Source organism: Ochlerotatus camptorhynchus, unplaced genomic scaffold (genome assembly GCF_037179485.1).
Source record: "Ochlerotatus camptorhynchus isolate MF236.1 unplaced genomic scaffold, CSIRO-AGI_Acam_v1.1 ptg000304l, whole genome shotgun sequence".
NCBI classification, from domain to species: domain Eukaryota; kingdom Metazoa; phylum Arthropoda; class Insecta; order Diptera; family Culicidae; genus Ochlerotatus; species Ochlerotatus camptorhynchus.
The window spans coordinates 1,437,000-1,462,996 of record NW_027040792.1 but is presented as its reverse complement, the minus strand read 5'-3'; the positions used below and the strand labels follow the sequence as shown (position 1 = coordinate 1,462,996).

Sequence of the window (25,997 nt, the reverse complement as noted above, 5' to 3'; positions counted from 1 at the left end):
ACTGAACACGGAATGATTTCGAGGAGAATGAATCCTGAATTTGACAGCTCTCTTCGTCTGTTGACTGTTTTTCTATCGCAGATTTTCCTTTGTGTGTTTTATTCTACACATTGCACGCACACATCCACGTTCGGGGACTGAACACTCGGAAGAAAATGCATCGGTATTTGAAGTTCATTCTTTGTTTTTGTGATTCATTCCTCGGTGCGTTCATTCTTAAACGGTGCGGTAAAACTAGGGTGTCTCCGAAATGTTTATGTTTCTGAATATTGTGCTCCTTGTTAAATAAATTACATTATTCTATTCTAACAAAAAAAAACATAGAACTACAGATAAACAGACGTAATTCTTCAAATAAACTGTCCTTAAATATATCGTCACTAACGACATCTGGCAGCCATTGTTCGAAAAAACTCAAAAACTCAAACCTCATGTATGAGTTTATGCCTTGCAAAATTCGACATCCCGAGAATCACCGATGATTTTTCAGGTTCAAAAATTGATTTCTTTTATGTTGGCGCTATTAATTGCTATTTCTATTGTTTATAAGAAAGTTTGAACATACTGAGAGGTAAGCACATATCATCGGTAAGAAACGTGTGTGTGTGAGAAAATATGCGAAAAAATCTAAGGGCACCGGTGGGATTCGAACCAACAATTCCCATTCAGTACACGGGTGCATTGCCAATTTTACAACGGTGGACCTATATGGTCTACGGATGTATTTGGCTAATGGCATTTAGGCTTCGAATCCGTTTCCCACCCTAGTCTTTTTGCGATTTTTATCGGTCACATCTCTTATATAGGGTAACATCTCTAAAAGTATCATGACAGGTAACGATGACAGCCGTTTGTTTATAAGAAAGCAACGTCGTGAAATCTTAACCAACAATTCAAAAAGGTGGATCAGCTTTTGTAATCAAATCTTGGCATGCTCTTTTCTCGCAAATCGAAACTCGTCTTGCCAAATCAACAACACCGCCGGCTAGGGAAAATTCTCTCCTATCCGACGGTGTGCGTAGGCGTGCTTCAGTTTGCAAGATAAGGTCATTACAAGTTTGCTGATCCACCCTTTAGTATTGTTGGTTGATAAATTTGTTCGAAAATCGTTTGCCAAATTGCCCGAATCATCGTGATGTCATGGATTCCTTTGCAACATATCGGGTGAGATCTTTCCTTTATTTTTTTTTCGTAATCCCATTTTATTGTTAGTCATGTTAGTTATACATCACACTTTACACTTTACATTTACATCCTTACATTATTAGTAATTAGAGATAAAAATATATATTTGCTTAATATAACCTTGAAATTTCAGTGTTACATCCACTTGATATTGTGAGCTGAGTAAACATAGAGCTGCATCTTATTATATGTAAAATAATTATTTTCATTGCAGAATATCAACTATTTTATCTATATAAATTTATATTCATTATTTCATATATAATGTTTTGATATATTTCATTTCTCCACTACATATATTTTCATTATATAAATAAATACTGGGTTGAGAGGGAGCATCAGGGTATCATTTGACCTGGGACTGGACGATGGAGTGGTATGACAACCGGAGTCTTGGAGGGAATAAACACTATCATTTTCTTTATCCTACCGAATCGATTGTGGTGGTGTGAATTCTACTTCAACAGTTTCAGTGAGATTGATGCGCCCTTCTTTACAAACCATCCTGTAGGAAGCTTAATAAGTATTGCGAATTGTGTTATTCGATTTTTTGGATCGTATCGTTGGAAGGAGATTCTTAAATTCCCGTGGGTTTCGTGTAAGTGTCTCTGCTTACGGGTCCGCACCTCCGTTTTTGGCCCTTCATACAGCGATATTGTGAGTTCAGATCGGTAGCTCAAATTGATCTTGCCATTAAGTGGAGCTGCATACAAGACAAGATCTTTGAAGGGATGGTGGCTACCTTACATACATACATACATACAAATCGTTTGCCAAATTGCCCGATGATGGCTGAGATGCCCTTCACTAAGTTTATTTCATCCGATTCGTAGCAAAAATCCCAGCGGCTCGAGGTTTCGTCCAGAATAGCTTCATGCCAACAGAGTCCTTCCACACCATGGTCGGTCGAGAGGGTCGATACGACAGTCAAGATGGCCAAAATGGGTTCCCTCCAGCAACGGTTTGTCAAATGCCTGTAAGATCGTCCAATACGACGGTACGGTGTGGAATGCGATCGGCGAACTGAATGGACAAAAATCCTCTGAACGACGACAATATTGTGCCAGCTGCGGAGGATTTTTGTTTTGTTTTACAAGTTTGTTATGCAGAACGAACGATAAAGAAAAAAAAAAACACATCATAGGGGCTGTGGGTGATGGGTTTTTTGTATTTCGGCCAAGTTTAAATCCCGTTCTTGCCAAGGGTCTTCCGGGATGAAAATTTAATGGTTTTCTCCTACGTTTTTCCTTAGGTATCCTTGCCAGTCATTGGTTTCAATTGCTATGGACTATGGACGGTAGGAAATTCACAGGACTTTATAGGGATGTCCATACAAGTCCCAGTTGAGTGATGTCGATACGTATTAAAGGGCGAACACGAAATTATTGCGACACCGAAAATGTCATGCCAATTTTCTTATAATGTTTAGAATCAAACCAAAATTTTAGGGTAGTTTTATACATATATTTACTTCAAAAATCAAAAGAAAAGTTAATCGATGGAGCCTTGAGTGTAAAATTGAACGCATTTTCGCTTGATGCCCTCCATCAAAGTCTTTACAGTGTCATCCGGTACCAGTTTCTCAGTTTTTTTCCATTTTCTTAACATGTCATTCTCGTCTTTGACTGTCTTCTTGCTCTTCCGAAGTTCCCGCTTCATTATTGCCCAGTACTGCTCCACCGGGCGCAGCTCCGGACAGTTTGGCGGATTCATGTCCTTTGGAACAAAATGGACAGAATTGGCCTCATACCACTCCAGGACACTTTTAGAATAGTGGCATGATGCCAAATCTGGCCAAAATAGCGGAGCTTCGTCGTGCTGCTGCAAGAACGGCAAAAGGCGCTTCTCGAGGCACTCAGATTTGTAGATCTCGCCATTTACTGTGCCCTTTGTCACGAAAGGCTCACTCTTCAGTCCGCAAGAGCAGATGGCCTGCCAAATGAGATATTTGGAGGCGAACTTCGACATTTTCTTCTTCTTAAATTTGTCGTCCACATCGAACTTGCTCTTGCCGGTGAAAAACTCCAACCCCGGAATTTGCTTAAAATTGGCTTTTATATACGTTTCGTCGTCCATCACACAGCAGCCATATTTTGTCAGCATCTTCTCGTAGAGCTTCCGTGCCCGAGTTTTAGCCGTCGATTGTTGCCGCTCATCGCGGTTTGGGAAGTTCTGTACCTTGTATGTATGTAGTCCAGCTCTCTTCTTTGCATTCTGGACGTAGCTCTGCGACATGCCGATCTTTTTAGCCAAATCACGGCTTGAGACGTTGGGATTTGCTTTAATCATCCGCTTCACCTTTCCCTCCGTCTTTTTGTTCTCCGGTCCCGGTTTTTTTTTCCAGCTCCTTTGCCGTGGTCCAACGTCAACCGCTCCTGGAACCGCTTCAACACTCTGGAGACGGTTGATTGGTGAATGTTCAACATTTTTCCCAACTGCCGGTGCGACAGGTCAGGAAATTCCAGGTGTTTGGAAAGAATTTGTTCTCTCAACTCGCGTTGGTTCACCTCCATTTTCGTTGAATCGAAAAACACGACTTCGAGTTTGACAGCATGTACACAATACACATCAATGAGAAAGTGTGCAAAATTTGGTTGATTTTTACCCAATGGTAAAAAAGTTATGCCCTGTTGAATGTGTCGCAATAATTTCGTGTTCGCCCTTTAACTCCAAATATTCCATCAGGTCTGGACGATTGCCTCAGCGAAACAGTATAGGATTTATAGGAACAGATCAGTGCAATCAAAAAAGCAATTACATCCTATTCCATGAGTACACCCCATCATCAACGATCCAATCTGCACTCTTCTGTTGCACTAGTTCGTCTCAAAAGGATTCGGTGCGATGGGTGGTCTACCAATCAATCAATTCCAAGGCCTTGCTCAATCTCGAAAGCAGTAAATTGCTGTTCGGCAAGATCCCATGACAGCTATGACAGATATGCAGTGGGGGAACATTAGATTTTTTTCACTGGTGGTACATTGGCCATTGGTTTTGATTGGTGGTACCTTGTGGAAGGTATCACATCTGCCAAGGATCGTGAACTTGATAGGCTTGAACGTGAGTAATTGGGTGATGGTAGGATACATCACAATCTGCGATACGATTGGCTTGAGTGATGTCTTCGAGGTTGTGTAGTTCTGAGTCGATCAGAACTGATTCGAGAATGTTGTTTCTAGGGTTCGCCCGTTCGAGTTCTGGGTTTGATTTTGTTGGGGAGCATTTTACTGGCAGCTGGTGAAAATTTCGTCCACCGTCCGTTTTTTGTGGACGGGTCGTATAGGTTGTATTGCTTCCAATTCCTTTTCCACTGCCAAATTCGCTCTCATTCTAATGTAATAATATTTGCCGTGAACCATGGTCATGAATTAGATAAATTGAAAATGTAAACACAATCACAAAAGTCTAACTTCAGGGTTGCCAAACTCATGGGATATTGACACCTTGATTGATACACTTCAAGCCTACTTCGGAATGATCGGCACAACGCTTTACACAGCTTTGGGCACTGCCAAAACTCTTGGCACAGATTAAGGTGTGCAGAGTTGAATACCCCTTGCAAAACACAGACTCCTCAGTATTTGATATTTTTGATTCCTTGTTTCTTTCCAAAAAGCTTCCTCTTCATCAGAGCCCAATACCTCTCGATTGATCGTAAATCTGGAAAACTTGGCGGATTTGCGGTTTTTGGTACAATATTCACTTGATTTCCTTTGTTAGTTTCCACAGGTTGGTACCACTCCATCACAGTTTTAGTATAATGGCATGATGCCAAATCGGGCCAGAACAAAGGGTTTTCTTTGTGATTTTTGATGAAAAGTAGCAATCGTTTCTGCAGGCACTCTTTCTGGTAAATCTCCTTGTTGATTGTGCCTGTAGTGACGAAAGATTTACTCTTTCGGCCACACGTGCAAATTGATTTCCAAATAAGGTATTTTTTTTTTGGGAAATTTCGATGTCTTCTTCGTCCTGAAATACTCAGCTGTAGCATTGTTGGCCATAGCAGAATAGAAAGCCAGCCCTGGAAGCTGCTTGAAATCCTCCAGGAAATAACCCAAGTAACCAAAAGTTCCGCATTCAACGATAAAACTCAGAAGTTCCATAAAGTTCAAATAAAGTTCCAACAGTACTTTCTTCCCAAGTAACCAAAAGTTCCGCATCCATCGATAAAACCCACTTTCGAGTTCTATAAAGTGCATATAAAGTTCCAACACAACTTTCTGGCTACTTTAGAAGCTATAGAAAGCGCACGAGGAACAGGCTCTTGAAATTCAAAAACAATTCCAAAAAGCATCCCTAAGCACTTCTTAGGAACTTCAGGTAAAGCTGAAATCATGGCCAAAACAAAGTTCCGAACAAGCTCCCAGCGGAACTTCTTATCACCTTGAAAGTTTCTAAAAAGGTCCGTCATAGTCCACATTAAGCAATCCGTAGAAGTCTTTTTTAGGAATAAAAATTAATGTACGTAAATATGAAATGATCAATAATTCTTATATTTATGCAGTGCATCAATATTCCATCCAAACATGTTGAATGTTAAATTTCCTTTAATCCGTTATAATTGCTTATCTTTTGACAGATACACGTATTTCGTCTACTTCTCAATGAAGTTTCAATATTGCAATTGCGATGAAATTAAGCTACTAAATTTTGAAGGTGAAAGCTTTGTTTTTACGATTTCCCACCCTACACTAGTAAAATTCACACACTACTAAAATCTGAAAAAGATATTCTCACAAATGTATTTCGCGCAACCAGGAATCTGAAAACCATTAGACGCTATAATGATACCTTGCACATGCTAGACACATGAAGAGGCCAAAAGGCTAGGGTCCGACACACAAAACCCGTCAAATCCACTCACAGCCACAATCAACGATTCTACGAATCGCGAGCGCTCACGAATCATAAAACCGCCGACTGCGACGCTCTGAAAGCGAAATTGACGGCCCTATGCGTCAAACACCCGCCCTCTAATCTCCTCCCGTTACTAGAGGATCATTATTTTATTGGTGAGAAGTTTCTAATAAGCCCTCCCAGTTCCTCCGTATAAGGAACAAATCTGATACTATAATCAGAATTGCTCAGTCTTCATGAAGCAGCCGATTTCATCAAGGAAGTTCTATTAACAACCAAGAATTAATCGTTTGAGGCATACTGAAGCATTAAGAAGGTGATATGTGTCACTATAGGAAGTCACCATCGTTGCAAATATAAATAAATTAAACATAACCCTTTGCTTCAGTACCGTCAACCTCCATGTCCATAGGGAAGGACTTTCTCTTTCGTTAATAACTTGAGCACATAATCGTTTCATGTTGTGTTTGTCGCGTTAGATGCTAGATAAAAACTTCTTTTATCGATCAGGCATGGCCGTGGAGATTCAAAGAGAAAGTCGACGAAGAGAATCTGTCAATGTTTTTTAGGACCTAATGCAATGTTCAGCTTGAAATAGTCAATAAATCAATAAGGTAATTTTATCAGAAATATCATATATATTCAACTCTAAGTCTGGCACTTTTATTCCAAATGAATCCCTATACGTATCAAGCGTAAATCAGTTAATATTTATTAGCAATCCAATAAACATTAAAGGCATTCGTTCGCGTAGAAGTTATATGCATGTACCATGTGCGATACACATGCTTTGCACATAACTTTGACAGACCCAATTTCATTATGGATTTTATATGCGTGTATGACATATCGACTGTATCATTTTAGCAGTGCCCTAATAAACCGTTACCATACACTAACTATATCATAGATGGTACGACCATACAACATAAAGTTGGGATGATATTCCGAATTGGTGGTTAGGCGCTTCTTATGGTTATTGTTTATGCGGGTGGATAAAAAAGTGAAAATGGCGGATGAACGAGAGCGTTTGTTGTTGGACTCGGGATTTCCGCTTAGTTTTTTCGCTCTTCTCGGTGGTAAGTACAGTATTTAATTAATTAAAAATGTCTGATTAAAAAGCTGTTTTCTTTTGATAGAACGTGACATTGGTATTCAAGAGCTATCCACCATAGACTATGGAACACTTGAAGAAGTTTTGCAGTCCACCAATTTGAGCGACGGATTCGTTTGGAACACACAGAAAATCTTCGACACCGTAGCATAGAGGCAACAATCAATACGAAACTAACGATTTTAAATTGGCTCACCACTTTAGTAGCCTATTGGTCCCAAGCAAACGATTAACGTACCCTATTCTAGTTGAAATTCTATTACTACACTATGTTTGTTTTGATTCGCTATGAAAGTTTGACAGATAACATCAGGGGTGTGTGGATTCATGCAGAACATGCAGGGGTGAGTGAAATAGCTTGGGACTGCTTGGGACCGTTGTTCTGGTACTGAGTGAGCCAAAAATAATAATGATTTTCTTCGGGACCCAGTGGTCTTAGAGTTACCTCTATGATAGAGGTAACTCTAAGACTAGAAGGTCCCGAAATAACGTGCTCAACTTCTTGGCTCAGCTCTGGTACTATCTTCGGTCCCGAGCTAGTCGATTCACCCCTCGAAACATAGGAAAATCCAATAACCCCTCATTTTATCTGTCAAAATTTCATAGCGAATCAAAACAAACATTGTGTAGTAGTAGAATTTCGACTAGAATGGGATACGTTAATCGTTTGCTTGGGACCAATAGACTAGTCGAGTAGTGAGCCAATTTAAAATCGTTAGTTTCGTATTGATTGTTGACCGTAGTGCAGTGGCGACAGAGAAACGTAAACCTTTATTTGTAATGTTGCGAAAATTATTGTTCAACAGATTTACTTTTTTTGCAGCAAGTGGAACTTCGGAACTTTCTGGACTGTGAAAATAATCTGACTTCCCTATCACCGTGGATAGTTTCGGAAAGCGAAGTGAAGGTAGAAAGCGATTCAAATCAAGAGCCGGAACAGATTCCTGCGGCAGAAGAGGTTACGCTCAGGTATACTCAAAATCGCAGCAGCCAGGAAACAATTGAAGAAAGAACCCCAGGAAACACAAACATTAATCATCATCCCCACGATTCACCATGTACCCTGTCGAGCAGTGCTACAGGTGGATTCGTATGTCTAAAGGACATTACAAATACTAAACGTGTAAAACAATGTTAATTAATTATTAGAAACCTTTGCATTGTTAACATTAAAAGTATTTATGACTAACAGTATTTTTTTCCTTTTTCGACAGCGTTTGAGTCATCAAGATACTGCCGGCTGTAGCGGTCTCAATACTGGAAGTAGTGTGGAAGTTGTGAACGACAATTCTGTTGGACGAAAATTGTTCAGTCCGACAACTCTACTGCACTTGCTAAATTCTTCAGAACTGGGTAAGGACATTGTGCGTCGATCTGAAATCGGTGAGTTGTCGACTGGAAGACAATACGAGTTGGCGGGTATTATCGCCGAATGGCACTTGGCGAACAGAACAAGACTGTTGCAAGAAGACCTTGAGGAGCATGCTGTAACAGTATCGTCAGTATTCAAATCGGAAAAGAAGGTAATAGCAACGCGTATAGAACCTATAAAGAAAGTTTTTATTTTATTTGGGTGGTGCTACCGTTTCAAATATTTATACATTTCAAGCTTTTTGTTACGGTTTATAGGAAACATACTATTTGGATAAAGGCGGCACCAAAAGGAATCCAGGAGGTATTATTTACAACAAGATTTGTAATTTGAGAACCAAATCCCGTAAACGTGATAAATCAGAAGAGGAGTATGCCAAGCGAATTCGGCCAGGAACCGATGGCACGAAAAACAACACAGCACCTGTATTGTCAATGAACTGGTTGATGCTTAACGATTGACCATGGGCTACAATTCTTGATAAATGGAAGGAAAACTTCGCATCACGCATTCAATTCTTGGGTAAATCAACAGCAGGGGAAAAATTGCGGAAGAATCAAATTTGGAAGCACGTTCAAAGTAAATTTGGATACCAACTAGTGAGTATCATTTATTTAACATACCTTAAATTTGAAATTACTAATGTGATTAAAGTGCACGTTTTCTTCAAATTGCTTTAGTGTGCGTTATAAGAAAAAAGTGCACCGAAAACAACAAAACGATTAGAAGGAAACTTGCACTGTTATCACACTTTTTAACAAGGTAACTGCAGTTTGATGGGAAATGCGCAATATGATTTTGTTATAGTTTTGTTTGCACATATTCCAACATTCTCGATTAAAAACTATGCATATTTATCGATAAATTGCTGTTCAAACTTTCAGATTGATATCGATTTTGGCCTGAAATATTGCACCTCCAAGGATGGAATTAAAGTTTGGGATGAGCTATTGATACACATAACAGATTACTTGACACACCCCGTAAATGATGAATTTTCGACAAGAATTTGGCATGAACTAATGCATGCATGAATTCCGAGTTGAGCGAAGGTAACCATTTCTATAGTTTAATTGAGAGTTAGTGATACCTATTCTTGAAATATTTCAGATTCTCGTTTGTGTGCTGTTTTGATATTGTTAAACTGTGTTTTACCATCGCCCAGAGTTACTGCAGGGTATAAACCTACAGTGTCATCAGCTCAAGAAGAAATCATTCTCTTCGCCCACACGGAACAGGCAGCAAAACTAAAACTACAGGATCTATACGCACGATACAAGGACCTCGGATTATAGTCCGCACCCAAATTGATAGCAGTTGGTGCCAACTACAAGGACTTGCAGGGTTCGTTCATCGTTTGTTACAGTGCCCTGTGTTACAAACTACCTTCTTTGAAGCGTACTGTAGACGTATTCATCAAGCTGGAACTTATCCTCGGACTGCAACTCGCCAAAATATTAAAATTAGTTTGGATGTTCGTCGTCAAATGTGTTAACGGAATATACGTTCCCGAAAAGTACTCTAAGATTGAGAAGCTGGTGATTCACCTCAACAACGTTCAACATGTCTAACCGTATTGCTTGCTTTGTAGAAAGATGTACAGCTACATTCGAATCAGTGGAGACCTATATATCACACTTGAATGATATGCATAAGCTACCCAACAATCACAGGTGTATTTGCACAGTACAAAACTGTAGACAGATCTTTCAAAAATACTATTCTTTTAAAAGGCACATACTGAACCATACGATTATCCTACCCCAACCACCCAGAGAAAACGTGCAGAAGATACAATTTCCGAAATCTGCAGAAGACATCTACGGACACAGTTCTAAGCAACTCGCCGAAACGCATCAGCCAGATAACTTAATCATAGAATCTTTGTCTAAAATTGATAAAACTGTTGTCGAATTCAGTTTAAGTTTGCATAAGCGTGCAAACCTAACCAGAAACGATGTAAATGAAATTCAAAATGGAGCACAAAACTTGTACACTCAGATAGCTAAGCAGATAGAAGAGCTAGGCTTGATTTCACCGATTCCTGATGCGAATTATCAATTTCACCATTATTTACAAAAACTTAAACATACTTTTGATAGTGTTGATTCGGATTTCAAGCTTTTCAAACACCTGGAAAATCTAAATGTTTTTCGAAAACCACAGATTTTAATCGTAGAGAAAGAAACCAGTGCATTGTCAGAAATAACAGAAGAAAATTCTATCAAATCTAGCTGTTTGATTCTCATGCCCATAGCATTTCAGATTAAAACTTTTTTCGAAATAGATAACGTTTTAGAGAAAACATTAAAGCATATTGAAGAACTGGAAAAGACGGATCGTATTAAAAATCTATAGCCATACGAGAGTGAGGTATCTGCCTTGAGCGTGCGGGCGAAAAGCGTTATAAGCGTTAAGCGAGGGAGAGCGAAAAATGACTCAGTTGATCTGTGAGCCTTTTGACAGTTGTAAAGCGAAAGGAATAAAGTTTGGTTACGGCACTTGCTTGTGATACCTCCAACTGTGAACACGAACTTTTATTTCGGTTAAGTTTATTCCCACCACGATCACTACTTTTAATTAGGTTCCCGGACATAAAAGTGGCGACGAGTGATAAATTGGAAACGGTTTCGGGCTGTGCGAAGTGATTTTTTTTTACCCTTTGGTGGTTCCTGCATATAGCAATTGGGCGGATTGTACAACAACGTACTGCAGTTGCAATTACCGGGTCTACTCCTAAGAGGCATTCAGGAACACATTGTTCATCGGATTTGGTGCTTACCTCAACCATTTTCTGGTGCCAGGATATATAGCTTTACTTGAGCTACATTACGGTGCTGTAAGTAGGTGTTTGGTGAAAGAAAATTGGCGAATCGACGCCATTTCAGACCAAGAAACTGGTAATTGTACTCTGTGTGCGCCATTTTGGACGCGGATTGATTTAAATTGTTTCAGGGTTTCTTTTAACTAACCAAATAATACACTAAGAAACAAAAAAAGAAACTACCGATACAAAGGAATACAATCAAATTTTTTTTAAGAGTGTTTTTTTTTTCTTTTTATTAGATTAAATAGCTTTGGCTGACTAATTGTGAAGTTGTACGCAAGGCATCACCGGTGTAGTTTTTCTGGTACATAAATTCTATTCCTGAACCTCCGCTTTGGATCCGGACAACCACATTTGAGGACGGAAGGTTTGTGAAGTTGCCAAAGGGCATTACCACAATAAAAAGAACTCCCCTAGAGTTGGCAAGGGCTGACACATTTTTCTGGTGAGTTGATATATTTTTTTTATCTTTATTTGGGAACCCGCTGGTGTGACAATTTTGATACAGCAGTGAAAAAAAAAAAAAAAAATCTTTTTGGCCAATTTTCAAATTGATTTAGAACATGGCTCATTCCAGCATAACAACAACTTTAGAACCGTATCGTAGAGGTTGTTCATTTGCTGACTGGGTGGATAGGTTACGTTTTTTCTTCAATATGAATAAAGTCCCGGACGAAGCTAAAAGAGATCATTTTATTACACTGAGTGGCCCTGTTATTTTCAAGGAGCTCAAATTATTATACCCAAACATTTTAGCCGAAGTAAATTATAAGGAGATGGTTGATAAATTGAAGGCTCGTTTAGATAAAACCGAGTCAGATATAGTACAGCGTCTCAAATTTAATGTCAGAGTACAGCAGCCGGAAGAATCCTTGGAAGATTTCGTGCTGTCTGTAAAGCTTCAAGCTGAGTTTTGTAATTTTGAGAATTTTAAGGAAATGGCGATAAGGGATCGTATTGTTGCGGGAATTCGTGATAAAGCCCTGCAACAAAGGCTTTTGAACGAAGAGAAGCTAACTTTGGGATGTGCAGAGAAATTGATAGCAACATGGGAGATAGCTAGAAACAATGCCAGGAACATGGATGGTAATAACACAATGGAGCAGGTAGCTTCACTAAGGGCTGCGAATGCTTCGGGGTCGTCCAGGTCACAGAAGTTGGCGGCTACTTTTGAACTAGCTCGAACAAACAACAATGGTGGAATTGGTCATGGACGAGGTTCAGTGAAGAATAGGCTAGGCCTAGGATATTTACCGTACCAGACAGGACAATGGCGAAATCGACAATGGCAGGACAAACAAGGTCAAGCCAGACAATGGCAGAATCGGCCACAAACTAGGGAGCAAGGCAACCGCCAGTGGAACCGACCAGACTACTCGCAGATGACATGTGACTTTTGTGGCATTAAAGGTCACATTAAGAGAAAATGTTTTAAGCTCAAAAATATGCAACGCGACGCAGTGAACATGGTGAATTGCAACGAGTCGGAACATAATCAGCAGGATTACTTGAGTGATCTGGTCAAAAGGATGACAACGGAATCGGGTAGCGAGAGTGAAGTAGAGGGTGAGACAAATGTTTTTGAATGCATGCATATTTCTTCTATTGGTAAAATAAGTGAACCATGTTTGATAAAGGTAGAAATTGATAATGTTTTGTTCGATATGGAAGTTGATTGTGGTTCGTCAGTGACTGTAATGGGGAAAAAACAACATTTGAGCAATTTTAAGAAGAAGTTGACAAAGAGTCAAAAGAAATTGATTGTTGTGAATGGTTCAAATCTCGTAATTGAGGGGGAAGCAATTGTTTCGGTAAAAATAAAGGGTTTAGTAGAATATTTGAAGATTCTGGTGCTTAAATGTGACAATAATTTCATTCCTCTTTTTGGTAGACCATGGCTTGATGTTTTTTTTTTCCCAATTGGAGGCAATCGTTTGTAAATTCAATTTCAACCAATTTTGAGACGAATCAAGAATCAATTGATAAAATTAAAAATGAATATAATGATATATTTCTAAAGGATTTTTCCATCCCTATTCAGGGCTTTGAAGCGGATTTGGTTTTGAAAACAGACGTTCCAATTTTTAAGAAAGCGTATGACGTTCCTTATCGACTCAGGGATAAGGTTTTAAATTATTTGACAAAATTGGAGAATGAAAAGGTGATAACACCCATTAAAACTAGTGAATGGGCTTCACCTGTTATAGTGGTAATGAAGAAAAACAATGATATAAGATTAGTTATAGATTGCAAGGCGTCTTTGAATAAGTTTATTGTACCGAATACTTACCCTTTACCTACGGCTCAAGACGTTTTTGCCGGTTTAGCAAATTGCAAATATTTCTGCTCTTTAGACCTTGAGGGGGCATACACGCAATTATCCCTAACTGAAAGGTCTAAACGATTTATGGTAGTAAATACTATTAAGGGGCTTTACACATACAATAGGTTGCCGCAGGGTGCATCTTCAAGTGCTTCTATTTTCCAACAGATTATGGAACAGATTCTAGGTGGAATGGAACACGTTTCAGTTTATTTGGATGACGTTTTAATTGCAGGAATGGATTTAAATGATTGCAAACAGAAGCTATACTTGGTTCTGGAAAGGTTAAGAAATGCTAATGTTAAAGTAAATTTAGAGAAATGCAAGTTTTTTGTGACTGAATTGGTTTACTTAGGGCATATCATTAGTAGTCAAGGGTTGAAACCATGCCCAGACAAGATTTCAACCATAGAACGGGCAAATGCACCACAAAATATAACGGAATTGAAGTCATTTTTGGGATTAATTAATTATTATCACAGATTCATCCCACAATTATCATCGAAGTTGTATTTCTTATATAATTTGTTGAAAAATGGCGTCCATTTTGTATGGGATGAAAACTGTGATAAAGCCTTTCAAGAAAGTAAGAAATCTTTGTTGGATACACAATTTCTTGAATTTTATGACCCAAGTAAGCCTATTGTTATTGTGTCGGATGCGTCAGGATATGGTTTAGGGGGAGTAATGGCTCACATTGTTGAAGGAGTTGAAAAGCCAATATTTTTTACATCGTTTTCGTTGAATTCAGCTCAAAAGAACTACCCTATCCTACATTTGGAAGCACTTGCTTTAGTATGTACTGTGAAGAAATTTCATAAATTTCTATACGGGAAAAAGTTCCACATTTACACTGACCACAAACCATTGGTAGGAATTTTTGGTAAAGATGGTAAAAATGCCATTTATGCCACTAGATTGCAAAGATATGTACTCGAACTATCAATTTATGAATTTGAGATACAATATAGAAAGTCAGAGCGAATGGGTAACGCTGATTTTTGCTCTCGATTTCCTTTGGATCGGGCAGTGCCCGATGAATACGATAGAGAACTAATCAGTAGCATTAATTTTAGTGGAGAATTTCCTATAGACCATAAAGAGATAGCATTGAAAGCAATGGAAGATGAGTTTCTGCAATCAGTTTTTTTTTTTTTTTTTTTTTTTTTTTTTTTTTTTTTTTAACTCTTTATTTGTTCCAAATTCAAAATAAATTACATTTCATTTTAACCTAGGTGCTCCAGTTACTGCAGTAACGTACCAGCCTTAATTGTTATGATATATATCTAAGTGTTTTTACATTGTTCATGTCTTGGCAATTCAGTATTTTAAACAGGTTTTTTAACCTGCATGTCAGTATAACAATTGATATCTTAAAACTAAAAACTAAAACTAAATCTTATCTAAGTATAAAGGGAATTAATCGTTGCAATTGAGGATTGCAACGATTTTTGCCTGAAATTATTAATTATTTTGTTGGACATTTGTGCTAAAGTCTCAACATTCGAAATTCTATGTACTTCGGTTGTACTGTACCAGGGAGGCAACTTCAAAATCATTTTCAGAATTTTGTTCTGAATCCTTTGAAGTGCTTTTTTCCTGGTAGTGCAGCAACTAGACCATATTGGCACAGCGTAAAGCATGGCCGGTCTAAAAACTTGTTTAAATATTAGAAGTTTATTCGTCAGGCAAAGTTTGGATTTCCTGTTTATAAGAGGATACAAACATTTAATATATTTGTTACATTTAGCTTGAATGCCCTCAATGTGATCTTTAAAAGTTAATTTTTGGTCAAGTATTAATCCAAGATATTTCACTTGGTTTGACCAGGAAATTGGAACTCCGTTCATAGTGACTATGTGACTACTACTAGGTTTCAAAAACGAAGCTCTAGGCTTATGTGGAAATATTATAAGTTGAGTTTTGGAAGCGTTGGGAGAAATCTTCCATTTTTGTAAATAAGAAGAGAAAATATCTAAACTTTTCTGCAGTCTGCTGCAAATAACACGAAGACTTCTTCCTTTAGCGGAAATGCCTGTGTCATCAGCGAACAAAGATTTGTGGCAACCCTGAGGCAAATCAGGGAGGTCCGAAGTGAAAATGTTATACAATATAGGCCCAAGAATGCTACCCTGAGGAACTCCTGCTCTAACAGGTAGTCGATTAGATTTGGAATTTTGATAATTTACCTGCAGAGTTCTGTCAGTTAAATAATTTTGAACTAATTTAATAATATAAAGTGGAAAATTAAACTTTTTCAATTTAGCAATCAAACCTTCATGCCAAACACTGTCGAATGCTTTTTCTATGTCTAGAAGAGCAACTCCAGTCGAGTGGCCTTCAGATTTGTTTGAACGAATTAAATTGTTAACTCTTAAGAGTTGATGAGTAGTTGAATGCCCATGGCGAAATCCAAACTGCTCATCTGCAAAAATTGAGTTCGTATTGATGTGAAGCATCATTCTATTCAAAATTATCTTTTCAAAAAGTTTACTTATTGAAGAAAGCAAACTTATTGGGCGGTAGCTAGAAGCTTGAGCTGGATTTTTATCCGGCTTCAAAATTGGAACAACTTTTGCATTTTTCCATTTATCAGGAAAGTATGCCAAATGGAAACATCTGTTAAATAATTTTACCAAGAAAGACAAGGTACTCTCTGGGAGTTTTTTGATGAGGATATAGAAAATTCCATCATCACCTGGAGCTTTCATATTTTGAAACTTTTTAGTTATAGACCTTACTTCGTCCAAATCAGTCCCCCAGGAATCATCAAAAATATTTTCCCGAGAGAAAATATTCAGAAAATCCCGAGCAACCTGATTCTCAATAGGACTAGTAAGACCCAAACTGAAATTATGGGAACTCTCGAATTGCTTAGCAAGTTTCTGAGCTTTTTCCAAATTTGTGATCAAAATTTTACCACCTTCTTTAAGCGCTGGAATAGGCTTTTGAGGTTTTTTCAAAATTTTTGTGAGTTTCCAAAAGGGTTTGGAACTCGGGTCTAATTTAGAAATATTATTTTCAAAAGTTTTGTTCCTCAGGGCAGAGAATCGCTTTTTAATTTGTTTTTGCAAATCCCGCCAGATAACTTTCATGGCAGGATCGCGAGTTCTTTGATATTGTCTCCTACGGACATTTTTAAGACGGATCAAGAGCTGAAGATCATCGTCTATTATAATTGAATCGAATTTAACCTCGCATTTTGGTACTGAGGCAGCTCTTGCTTCAACTATAGAAGTAGTCAGAGATTCAAGAGCGTAATTAATTTCATCTTTGGTTTGCAAATGAATGTTTGGATCGAAGTTATATTCCATAAATGTTCGATACTGCTCCCAATCAGCTCTATGGTAATTGAAAGTAGAGCTGTTGGGATTACAAATTATTTCTTGGGATATTTCAAAAGTTACTGGAAGGTGATCAGAACCGAAGTCAGCATGGGTAACCAATTGGCTACAAAGTTGACATGAATCAGTTAAGACCAAATCAATAGTGGAGGGATTTCTTGTAGAAGAAAAGCATGTTGGGCTGTTTGGATATTGAATAGTGTAATAACCTGCAGAACAATCATCAAACAGAATATTACCATTGGAATTGCTTTGAGCATTATTCCATGAGCGGTGTTTTGCATTAAAATCACCAATAATGAAGAATTTAGACCTATGACGGGTAAGTTTCTGGAGGTCACCCTTGAGAAAATTCTTTTGCTGGCCTACGCATTGGAATGGCAAATAGGCAGCTATAAACGTAAGTTGTCCAAATTTTGTTTCAACAGAAACTCCCAAAGTTTCAAAAACTTTGGTTTCAAAAGAAGAAAGAATTTTATGTTTGATTTGTCTATGAATAATGATGGCAACGCCACCACAGGGTCCATCAAGACGATCATTTCTATAAATCAAGTAATTTGCGTCCTTCTTAACCTTATGGGCAGGTTTAAGGAACGTTTCAGTTATAACGGCAATATGCACGTTATGAACTCGTAAAAAGTTAAATAGCTCGTCTTCATTATCTTTAAGAGATCGAGCATTCCAATTTACAATATTTAATGCTTTAAAATCCATTACTGAATTTTAAAGTCATGACAATATTATTTGCAAATTTTACTCCAGTTTGAATAGCATCAAACATGGAGTTAGATTTAAGCATATCAGAAATCATGTCAATTAATGAATTCTGTAAAAATTCCATTTTGGGGGCAGTAATGCTTCCTAAGTCAAAATTGTCAAAATTTCCGTTAGAACGTTGGTTAGTATTTTGATTTCTACCCGCTGCAATAGCAGCATAGGTAGCTCCATTAACTCGCTGAACATTGTTAGCAGCGAGGGGAGTAGGTACAGATGAAACATTTGAAGCAGGGGAGATATTTGTACCTACGGGTACGAATGTAGAATTTGTTCCTCGCTGACCGTTGTTAACAGCAGAGGAATTTGTACCTGGTCGGAAACGTGGAGCGTTTCCTACCTGACGGTTAGAACGAGATTGTAGGATCGCTTTGCGAGTCTTACATTCCCAAAAATTGGATTTGTGGTTTTCACCACAATTTGAACATTTTGCAATCAGTTATTTCATTTATACTAAAGGGTTGGCCGGCAAAGGTGGGTAAACAATTTGTCGATGTTTTTGCTAATCAGCAAGATTTAGAGCTCGTAGATAAATGTCTTTTATATCAGAATAGAGTTGTAGTACCTTCATCAATGAAACAACAAATATTGAAGCTTTTACATGCTAATCATGCAGGTATGGTAAAAATGAAGCGTTTAGCAAGACAAAATGTTTACTGGTTTGGAATAAACTCAGATATTGAAAAATATGTAGCAAACTGTGATGCGTGCAATGGCATGGCAGCTGTTCCAAAAATGCAAACTGACTCTAAATGGACTCCAACCACACGACCCTTTAGCAGAATTCATATCGACTTCTTTTATTTTAATCATCGTACATTTTTATTGACAATTGATAGTTATTCGAAGTGGTTGGAGGTTGAATGGATGAAGACGGGTACTGATTGTGGAAAAGTTTTGAAGAAATTAGTAGCTCAATTTGCTAGGTTTGGTTTACCTGATGTATTGGTTTCCGATGGTGGGCCTCCTTTCAGGTCTTTTGAGTTTATGAACTTTTTAAAACGACAGGGGATAGTTGTCCTTAAAAGTCCACCTTACAACCCCTCCAGTAACGGACAAGCGGAAAGGCTAGTGAGAACTGTAAAGGATGTGTTAAAAAAATTTCTATTAGATCCAGAGTTTTCCCATTTGGATTTGGAGGACCAAATTAGCCTGTTTTTAATTAATTATAGAAACAACTGTTTAACAATTGACGGAAATTTTCCATCACATTTGATTTTTGCATACAAACCAAAAACCATTTTAGATTTGTTGAATCCCAAAATGCAATACAAGCAACACCTAGCGGTGCAAGACGAAGATGGCCAAAGGGTTGATCAATTTTTTCCCTTGGATGATGAGGTTAATTCGAAAGTTATTGGGGTTAACCCCGTTAATGGACCAGATCCATTCGAAAACCTGACAGAAGGGGATGAAGTGTGGTATAAAAACCACAATCCCCATTATTCAGCTAAATGGCTAAAAGCACATTTTGTAAAAAAATATTCTCGTAACACATTCCAGGTTCGAATTGGAAGCGTGCAAACAATGGCCCACCGAGCGCAGCTACGTTTGATTAAGGATCAAAACTACTTCCAGGAGCCGATTCTTCAGTGGGGTCGGCAACAGCTGCAATCTGAAATGGAATCGAGAGCAAGCAGTGAAGAATTCAATGGATTTTCGGAAGCTGAAATCAGGCGTGGGCGTAAACGGAAATACGTGGTCGAAAATTCGACAGATGATATCGAAACGCCATCGAATCTGGCTCCAAGGCGTTCTAAGAGATTAAGGAAGGAAAAGTTTGACGAAGAATTTGTGTATTGAATTAATTGTGCATATTGTAATTTGGATTGCATTCTGATTAAAATTATTAAGGCATTAATGTTGTGAATTAGGGAACTAAATTAAAATAATGAATTTAACTGACAAGAATCTTTCCAAGGGGGAAGAGCTGAGGTATCTGCCTTGAGCGTGCGGGCGAAAAGCGTTATAAGCGTTAAGCGAGGGAGAGCGAAAAATGACTCAGTTGATCTGTGAGCCTTTTGACAGTTGTAAAGCGAAAGGAATAAAGTTTGGTTACGGCACTTGCTTGTGATACCTCCAACTGTGAACACGAACTTTTATTTCGGTTAAGTTTATTCCCACCACGATCACTACTTTTAATTAGGTTCCCGGACATAAAAGAGAGAAGCATGGAACAGAACTGCTAATACCGATTTCTTTTTACGCTGATGAATTCGAGGTGAATGATAAACTTAGTTCACATAATAAGCGTCATTCCGTATGCGGACTTTACTACAGCTTTCCGGTCATACCAAAGGAGTTCTTTTCAAAACTTCGTAACATATTCATTGCAGGAATGGTCAAAAAAGTTGACATTAACAAAGTTGGAATTAATACACTCATGCAAAAACTAATCGACACATTTAAAGAAATAGAGGAAAATGGGATCGTTATAAATTCTAACGGCAAACAAGTAACTGTTAAATTTATCCTTTCATTGTTCTCAGGCGACAATTTGGGTGTCCATTCTTTCCTCCTTTTTTCTGGGAGTTTTAGTGCCACATACTATTGCAGGTTCTGCAAACGATCAAAGCATGAATTACAGAAAGATGTATGTTTGCATACAGATTATTTGCGAAATTAGGAAAACTATACAAACGATACGCAATTAGACAATCAAGCCCTTACTGGTATAAAAGGAATATCTATTTTTTACCAGCTCCCGTCATTCAATGTAGTTAAAAATATCAGCGTGGATCCGATGCACGATCTCTTTAGTACTGGGGCCTGCAAATATGGACTAACGGGAGGTACTAAACTATTGTATTTTTAAAATGAATTTCGCATCGCTAAACGAAGTGAACACACGAAGAAGGATGATCAGTGTAGCTGATAATGATGAAGCTTTGTCCAGAATGCCAGATTTAGAGGTATCATACATAAAGGCAAAACAAACGAAATCTGTTAACATCCGGACAACCGCGAGCGAAATGAAGTCATTTTGTTTTTTTTATAACATTCATATTGGGTCCTTTTTTTTCCTGAAAACGATCCTGTGTGGGAATTCTGTAAAACGTTAGTTAAACTGGTAGATTTTGCACTTCTTCCTTCATTTAGTGAGACAGATATAGAACAGTTGATGATGATGGTCCCACCTCTTACCCCTACAAAGGTTTGAGCTGGACGATTTATCTTTAAGATAATTAAATATGACATTTTAACCAGGTTGGCAAACAAAATCGAACTGGTCTCAGTTACAGATATAAATTCCCTCTAGAGTTTACAGTTGCTTCACAGCGATATAAATGTGGAAAAGCTCAGGCGTCCATCTCTTAGTTCGCCTTTTTGTCCACTTCAAATATTCATAAGTATTACAAGCAATCAAGAGTTAATAAACAATCAACAATGCATCCTATTACACTAGTAACCCCGCAATCTGATGCTATCATAATTTTCAGCAATGTCAGGAATGCTCACGAACCCCCAACATTTGCCAGAAAACTTACTACTAACTCAAGGTATCTTCCAAATAAGCTTCAAAATTGCATTTTTTTATCAAATGTTAAATTCAGTCCTCTATATCCATAATACGCGCGCGAGGCTCAAACCTTTGTAGCCTACTTTTTTTTTTACTACTACTATTAAATCATATATCAAAAATCCATCATCACCATCGTGGCGAACAAAATAGTTTTTGCAGTGCTACAATAATTATTAAAAAGTCGTTATAACAGCTATCCATACAAAATAATCCGTTAAAAATAACTTCGTCAAGATACATAATTTGTCAATTCATAAAAAAATCACTGGATAACCGTTCAAAAGACAGTTTTAACGTGTGAAATGCAATGTCTCTTAAATTCTGCTAATGTTGTTGAACGTTTAATGTGTCTAGGCATCGAATTGAAAACATTTATTCCTTTGAAAAATAATGAATTCTGTGAAGCACAAGTCAAGAAATGTGGTGTTCTTATTTCATCCGCGTTTCTAGTATTATATCTATGATAGTCACTTCCTCTTTCAATTCGATCACACAAATATCGAGGTAGCAAACCGTTAACTACTTTAAAAATGAACACCATAGTCAAATATACAATTCTTTGCTTCACCGACAACCATTGTAAGGCGTCTAGCATCAAAGTTGAGGAAGTGAATCTATTACATCTCAAAATCAAACGCATTATTTTACTCTGCAAGCGCTGTAATCTCGATATTTGTGTTGCATTGGACAGAAATAAAATGGAAGGGCAAACGTCTAGATGAGGAGAGATGATTGATTTGTATAGCTGTATTTTACTGGCAATAGTTAAACCGTTTTTCAATCGACATAGAATTCCATACTTCTTGGCAATTTTCTTGATGACATTGTTAATGTGAGAGTTGAACTTAAGTTTGTCATCAATAATCACGCCAAGATATTTAATCTCCTGAACGCGATCAATAGTCTCATCATCAATTACAACAGAGACATTCTCATTTAATCGATTCCGCGAAATCACCATAAATTTAGTTTTACTTGTATTCAATTTTAACTGCTTACACTTCAACCATCTACTTAGATACTGCAAATCTTCATTCAAGTGTGAGACGGCAACTTCTAAATCCTTAGCTGCAATGAATAACACAGTATCATCTGCAAAAAGCTTAATGTCGCAAAACCGTAAAACACGTCGCAAGTCATTAATATACATAATAAATAAAAGAGGCCCTAATACACTTCTCTGGGGTACTCCAAGGTTGTTCCCCACGGGACTGGAAACAGAATCATTAAAAACAGTCCGTTTAGTTCTGTCAGACAAATAGCTTTCAAACCATTTATATGCAGTACTCGTAATTCCAAAGCGCTTGATTGTACTTAACAGTAAGGGCCTAGAAATTGTTTCAAAAGCGCGTTTCAGATCCAAAAAAAAACAGCAACAATCGTATCTTTACGCTCCAAGTTGTCTTTCCACTTTGCTAACACCAAATTCAATGCGGTTTCACAAGAATGACCTTCCCGATATCCCGATTGTTCTGGTATCAACAAAGAGTTGCTATTCAAATACTCCAACAGCTGGCCTTTAACAACAAGTTCTAAGATTTTCTCTAATGTGTGCAACATGTTGATGGGACGAAACTCTTCGGCTTTAATCGTTCCAGCAACTTTTTGAATAGGAACCACTAAGGATTCCTTCCAAATTTGTGGTATATGTCCATTCTGCAATGATTTATTAATAAGGTCCAGAAAGATGTGGCCAATGACATGAAAGCAATCTTGAATAACTCTAGCATTAACATTATCTACTCCAGCCGATTTTCCTAGTGAAAAACAAATAACTCTAAGTTCATCTAATGTGATTGGGTGTAAAACTTCAAATCTGCAACTACTATTAACTGGCTGTTTTATTTCGTCAGGTTCATCGACCAATTCAATAGATTGATTAATCAATGAAACACTGTCTACGAAATAATCATTAAACTTAGATGCAATTACTTGTTCTGACTGTTCTAATGTGCCATTAAAAGTTATGGACCGCGGTTTGCAATTACTAGGTTTTAATAAAGATTTCAAAATTTTCCATAACTCTTTGCTGTTGTTTTGATGCTGATCAATCTTCCTTTGAACATATTCACAACGAGTTTTCTTTATCGATTGTGAATACTTATTACGCGCGATTGTGTACCTAGTCCAATGATTGTCATTATTAGATCTACAAAACTTTTTGTACCATTTGTCCCTTTTCCGTTTAAGACGCAAAAGATCCAAATTGTACCAGCTGTTCGAGTTTTTCAAAGAAACAAACTTTTGCTCAACTAGTTGATTGGTACACGTTTTCAAAGCGTTATTAAGAACAACAGCTGTAGATTCATCTAAGTTACCGTCCGCGAATGGAAAATCCAGGCTTCTCTCAACAAGGTTTGAAACAGCTTGCTTCGAATATTTCCTCCAGCACTTCAATTTTACAAAATTATCGTTATCATTAACATGGTCTAAGACATTATTCACTAAAGTCTCATGATCGGTTATTTTCAAATCAGTATCCGTAACTGAACAAATGGAATCAAAATTGGAATAAACGTGGTCAAATAAAGTTCTACTGTGCCTGGAAATACAACGATCTGTAAATACTGAACCGATTTTGTATAAAACGTGTAAAGATGATACATTCAATAGTAATGTATATTTTAGCTTAATAAACATGTAAATATATTTTAAACCAAATATTTGTAGCAAATTTCCATTATATTGAATATTGGCACTGTACTATGGCTATTTGTAGTATTAATAAAAAGCATGTGAACTGCATATAGATCAAATTTATTTTGAATGTATTTTGTTTAACGGGCAATATTGATTTATAATGTATAAGCTAATTATTTCCATATACTCTCACCGTTTGTTAAAATGAAATCTATTGCACACAATAATAGCATGACTACTTGAGAGTCATATCATATGCATTGCATGTAAATCATAACCAGCATTTTCATTCTAAGATAAATTTCATAAGAAATTCCAATAGTGCAAATTTATATGCCTACTATATAACATTGACTGTGGAAGTTGGCTCAGTGTAGATTTATCTGTAGTTCTGGCAACGCTGCTTGCATCATCCATGCATTCACCGCTTTCCCCGAACCAAGTTCATTTATGCACTTACACATTCTCATACTCCCCTTTCCATTTCAGACGCGAGTGTTGCTCATCGCCCATTCATTCCGATTCCAATTCGAAACGCCCAGCAAGTGGCGTTCGTTCCAACCAGACAACCGGTTTGCCGTGCTCCTCTCGATGCTGCGCTCCCATTATTTTCAGCGTTTGCCGCTACGAACTCGGTCAAGGCAACAACAGTTTTCCCCGAATGCGACCGGTGTCTACCGCTAGAAGGCGCTGGCATCGGCCAAAACCCTAGCAGACAGACAGAGCACGAGGAAAAAAACATCAAAAAATTTGCATACAAACTTTGAATTAAGTAGCAGGCGCGCAGAGACCGACGGAGGATAGATGCTTTTCTCGCGGCGTCGTCGTCTTCTCTGCTTGTCGCTCGCACACACACACACACTAACATTCGTGGGTGAGAATTGATGAATGAAATTCATTGCACACACGACGCGGAAGAATGAATATCATTGCGACGTAATTCACGCAACTGGTACACTGGGAAAGAAAACAGCTTCGCATTTGAATGTGTCATCGGAAACAAAATGCGAGCAAGGGTTTTTTTTTTTAGAATTTTTATTTTGATTTCAATTGTATTCAAATTTGCTTCTTTTTTTTATACAAACCGCATTTAAATTAGTCGATTACTTTTTTGGGATTGCAAAACTTGACCTGTCAATAAATTCGCTTCGATTCAACATATAAACGGTACTGCGTGGTTTCGACATTTTAACTGTATTTTTTTGTTTGTTTTGTTAATAGTTAATTACCTTTTCTGCTTTAAGTCTATGTATATTCATAAATACAGGAAAATTAAGACGAAAAACTAGCAGGAAATAAGGAATACGATACTGTCGAAAGTATTTTTTGTTGTTGTTTTAGTTTCCTCTTTTTAGTTTCTAGATTTGTAATTTGTTACGGTACCTAATTATTTTTTTTTTCTGTTTTCCATATTCCTCGCTGCCGTAGCTGCAATCCTAGCCTTATTTCCATCTTTTTAAACTTTTTTTCATTGATTTTCTCAATTTTGTCAGCCTTGGGGGGACTGCCGTCGGCAGTCCCGCACTCTTTTTATATATTTTTTTTTCTCTCCTGGTTCATCTTTTCAGAGCATTAAATGTTGATTTACATACAGTTTTACAAATACAGAGAGTGACACACACACACACGAGCACGCTGCCTTCTTCATGCACACATAAATTAGTGTATGTAATTCCTATTATAATAAAGTTGCAGTGTATATATATATATATAAACCTATACAGACATACATCTTCGACGGGGGGTGATGGAAAGAATTATTGGAGACAGGGTGGTAATGTATTAAATTTAAAGTACTGATTGCATGGTTCGTTGATTTCAAACATTTCTTTTGCTAAACAATATGCCGTTAATACTTGTCTGCATCACACGGGTGAGTGATCGATTGATTTCGTTATAAACTGAGTGTTTCGAAGAAATTAGGCTAGATATGGGTTTTAAAACTATGATTCATCGAACTCAGCGTGATAGACGGTATGAGAATAAAACTGGTTTGCTGATGCTTGGTTCGCATTCTGTGTTGGAGTAATAGAGGGAG

The 25,997-nt window shown here is 37.6% G+C and overlaps 1 pseudogene; it reads left to right on the top strand.

Moving 5' to 3' along the window:
- The first annotated feature begins 2,083 nt into the window (after positions 1-2,083).
- Positions 2,084-10,099, top strand: LOC135707120 (uncharacterized; annotated as a pseudogene).
- Positions 10,100-25,997: the final 15,898 nt, after the last annotated feature.